A 4,932-nucleotide genomic window follows, 5' to 3' on the forward strand; every position below is an offset into this window, starting at 1 on the left:
GTGCTTTTAATTGTTTTATCTCATGTAATTGCATTGGCTAATACCTTCAGAATAATGTTAGGTAGTAGTTTGTCTTGACATGAGTACAGCCAGGTTTGGCTGCTCCATTGACCTACAGCCACCAGCACAAAAAGAAATATAAAAGCTGCTTTCTGCGTGGTGGGAACTGGCCCTTCTCCCATGGAGATAGTCGCAACGTGTAAAAATTTCAAGGCCCTTGGGGCACCGCAGCCTGGAGCAGACTGGCCATCTGTGCCGGGTTGGGACGATAAGCAGGGTAAACAATGCACCTACACAACTACTGGGCTGGGACGACAGCCGGGGCACCGGAGTGGGGGGGGGTCCTCAGTGCACATACGCCACTGATAACCATTTGTGCATGGGAATGCTGGATGCTTGCTCTGAAAAAAGCTCTGTAACTGCTTACTCTGGAAATGATTGATGCTATAAAAAACTGCTAGAGACTGAGACCTGGTGAGAGTTCCACCTGTGGAAGGGACGCCTTGCCCAGGACGTGTGATCCTTGCCCAACCGTGTCCATTGACAGGGCTCTCCCGGCAGTGGGGCGTGGATGTTGTGAGTAATTGATTTACTGTGAAGTAATTGATCTGATGTGTTCTCTTTTTGGTCAACCTGGTGTTTCTCTTTCCGGTTGATTTGTGTCATTTCCCTTCAGTCGATCTGGTGTTTCCCTTTCCGATCAATCTGATGTTTTTTCCTCTCATTATATGACCTATTGGAATCTGCTGCTATCTCAGCCGATGTGGATGTTTTCCCTTTCCAGTCAAGCTGGTGTTTTTTCCCTCTTATTATTTGACCTATTCGGATCTGTTTGCGGACTATCGCCTTTACTATCCTTTATATAATAAAATATACCTTCAGTCCATTTGTTTGGAGTGGAAAGTTTCTTTTACGTCTACGATCGAATCCCCGAACCTCTCATAACATAGTTAATAGGTACCCTTGCCTTTTTTTCCTAGACCTTGTGGAATGCCTCTAAGTACTTACCCATTAATTAACCATCAGTTAAGATACTGGCTTTAGGACTGAGGTGCATATACACAGAAACATAATCAAAAATCTTCAAGCCAGCAACCCTTCTCATGCTTCAAATCTTTCTTACTTCCCCTTCTGCCGCATCTCTGCCTTGTCTTCTGCCTTCTCTTTTGCTTATAATTGCTCATTTGATTAGGTTGGTCCCACCTGGATGGCCCAGAATAATCTCATTAATTTAAGGTCAGGTAACACATAACCATAATTACAAATGCAATGTCTCTTTTACCATGTAAGGTAACACATTCAGTTGTATAACACCAGGAGATGAAAATCATGAGGGCCAAAATTCCACCTAACACAGGAAGCACCCTTCCATTCTTGCTTTTTCAAAGCAAAAGTTGAAGAGTTTCTATGAGAAATGGCCATCAGATATTGTCAAAGTTTTATTCAATATCTATGGAGATAATCATATGATCTTTCTCTTTAGACTTATTGAGTGAATTAAATTAATAAATTTCCAAATATTGCCTGATTCTTGCATTACTTTATAAAATCTGCCTTGTTATGGTATATTCTTTTCATAACATAATATTGAAGTCAGCTATGAATTTGTCAAAGACTTTTGGCACTGATATTCATAACAGATATTGGCAAGTAATATTCCTTTGGGCAGCTATCTGTGAAACAGGTACCCAGGTTACACTTGCTTTAGAAAAGTAATTTGGAAATTTGCTTTCATTTTTTGTGCTCTGAATCAATTTATGTAGCAGTGGAGCGACCAGATAGCTAAAGGTTCAGTGGAATTCCTAAATTAAACCATATGGGTGTGGTAAGTTCTCTTTCAGAATTTTTACTACATCTTCTGTGGAAATTGATAGGCTTAAGGTTCTTATATACATTGGGGTGAATTATGGTAAATTCTTTTATTTCAAATGAATTATCCGTTTAATGTAGGTTTTCAAATTTATTTATATACAGATGTGCAAATTGTCTATTGTGATTTTTCAGATTTTCCTTTGTATCAATAGTTATTTCCTACTTGTTTTGTTTATTAGCGTCCTCCTTTTTAAAAGTTAAATTGATAGCTGCATTTTTTTCTCTTATTGATTCTTTTCAAGGAAATAGCATTCTTTAAAACAGAATTCTACTACGCTTTTTCTGTTTTCTACCTCATTAATTTCTGCTTTTATTTTTACTATTTCCTTCTTATGCTCCATTTTTATTTACTCTGATGCTCATTTACTAGCTGTGTTTGTCAGGTCAGCATTCTCCAGAGAAACAGAACCAATCAACCAACCAACAGAACCATCTCTTATAAATAAAGAGGTGTATTATAAGGAATTGGCTCACGTGACTATGGAGGCTGAGAAATCCCAAGATTCACAGTTAGCAAACTGGAGAAGCAGGAGAGTCAATGGTGTAAGTTTCAGTTCAAAATCCAGAAGACTCCAGACCCATGAAGAGCTGATCAGTTCAAGTCTGAAGGCAAGAAAAGACCAGCTCAACAGTCAGGCAGGAGGATTCCCTACGACTAGCTGGAGGGTCTCCTTTTTATTCTATTCAGGCCTTCAACTGATTGGATGAGAGCCACCTACAGTAGAGATGACAATCTGCTTTACTCAGTCTATCAATTTAAATGTTCATCTTATCCAAAAAAATCTCTTGTAGACACACTCAGAATAATGTTTGACCAAATACCTGAGCTACCTATGGCACAGTTAACTATATACATAAAATTAATCATCACAGGAATTTAAGTCATTTATTTTTATTTTTTTAATTTTTTATTGATGCAGATATTTGGGGCTATAAATTTTCCTCAGATCACTGCTTTAAATCTATTTTTAATTCAGATATGTTGTATTCTTATTAAATTTTTCAGATGTTTTCTATTCTCTTGGTATTTTCTTTCACTGAAGTGTTGGCTAATAGAATTCTTCACATTTCCAAGTGGAATGGCTTTTTGTTTCTTTGTTTTACTTTTAATTTTGAGTTTTATTGTATTGTAATCAGTGAGTGTTATCTGTAATATGTCTATTTTATGTCTACTAATCTTTCCTGTGGTATATACGATCATTTTTTGTTTGTGAATGTCCCATGTGTACTTGAGAAGATAGTGCATTCTCTATTATCAGGATATTTTGCTTGATATACATTCAAAATAGATACTTGATTGATTATGCTGTTGACGTTTTTTCATACTTAATAAATTTTATCCTCTTGATCTGTTTTGTATTGAGAGTTGTAATGTTAAACTCTCCTATGTGTGTTTCTATTTCTTTTTGCCTTTCTTACAGTTTTTGTTTTATACAGAAAATTGTTGGGCTACTTAAGGTTCAGATATTTATGACAGTTATATCTTCACTTTGAAATTTGGCTTTCAGCATGATAAAATGTCTTGCTTTGTCTTGCTTAACGAATTTTGCCTTAACTTCTAACTTGTGGAATTACAGCCTCTGCTTTCTTACTGGTTTCACATGCAGTGTAAATGTTTGTCCACTCTCACTTTTAGCCTTTTTGAATGGCTGCATTTAAGTACTTGTATACACTGTGGATTTGAGCTTTGCTCTATAAGACCCTTTGAAAATCTCTTCTTTTTTTTTTCAGCTGTATTGAAATATAATTGACAAATAAAATTGTAAGATATTTAAAGTATACTTTGTGATGATTTGATACATGTATAGGTTGTGAAAGGATTCCCCCCACCAAGTTGATTAACACTTCCATCACTTCACATATCTCACAAATTTACCTTCTTTTTGCTATTCTCTTAGAAAACTTCAATTGTATGAAACAGTATTATCAATTATAGTCACCATGTTTTACATTAGATCCTCAGGCCTTATTCATCTTGTAATTGAAACTCTCTTCTTTTAATGGGTGAGTTAAGCCCACTCACATTCATTGATATGACTGGTGTGCTTGGTCTTAATTCAGCCACATTATCTTATGTTGTTGTTACTGTGCTTATTTTATTTTATTTTATTTTATTTTATTTTATTTTATTTTATTTTATTTTATTCTGAGGAAGACTGGCCCTGGGCTAACATCCATGCTCATCTTCCTCTACTTTATATGGGACCCCGCCACAGCATGGCTCCACAAGAAGTGTGTCAGTGCGCGCCCAGGATCCGAACTGGTGAACCCCGGGCCGCTGCAGCAGAGCACGCACACTTAACCACTTGCGCCACCTGGCCCGCCCCATTATTACTGAGCTTATTATGTTACAGTTACCATGTTTTTTTTTGTCTACTTAGTGTGTTCTCTTGATTTTTTAAAAAACTTCTTTTGGTGATTTAATAAGTTTATTTTCTGTTCTACTGGTTACCTTTATGTTGGTACATTTTATAGAGTGAATTCACTTTTTTTATACTTAACCTTTTAATATATGGCATATTTGTTTTAAATCATGTCTTTTGATTCCTATCTATTACCTCTAAATATCAATTATTTTATGCTATTTTCCTTGTTCTCGCCATTCTCTTTCAATTATTTGATTATATTCTTTCTATTTTTTCAGAATATAGAACATTTATATATTATTTTTTGAGCATGATTATTGTCTTGTTTTTGTCTTAGTTTAACAATTAAACATATAACATTCACATTATTCCTTTTACAAATTTTCCTGGTTATCTTTTGGTTTGATAATATTTACCCTCTAAAACATCCTTAGGCAGGATACATATGTACTGTGTTCCCTCAGTTCTCATGCATTTGAAACTTTTTCTTTTAATGACTTCGTTACTTAAAGGAGAGCTTGGCTGTTTATAATATCCATGGTTCATACTTTCTTTCCTTACATTTCTTGAAAATGTTGATCCACTGTTGCCTTACTTTATAGGTCATCTTTGACAAGTGCACTTGTCAAAGTGCACTGCTATTATAATTCTTTGGCCTAGGTAAGTTATTTTGTGCTTTTTCCTGGAGTACCTG

General features: G+C 35.6%; 1 long non-coding RNA gene across 1 annotated transcript; it reads left to right on the forward strand.

The window, feature by feature from the left end:
• The first annotated feature begins 500 nt into the window (after positions 1–500).
• On the forward strand, positions 501–2,916 carry LOC131396674 (uncharacterized). Its single transcript, XR_009216610.1, has 3 exons — positions 501–576; positions 1,764–1,825; positions 2,243–2,916. It is a non-coding gene; the product is annotated as an uncharacterized LOC131396674 (long non-coding RNA).
• Positions 2,917–4,932: the final 2,016 nt, after the last annotated feature.

The sequence above is a fragment of the Diceros bicornis genome, chromosome 33, assembly GCF_020826845.1.
Source record: "Diceros bicornis minor isolate mBicDic1 chromosome 33, mDicBic1.mat.cur, whole genome shotgun sequence".
NCBI lineage: Eukaryota > Metazoa > Chordata > Mammalia > Perissodactyla > Rhinocerotidae > Diceros > Diceros bicornis.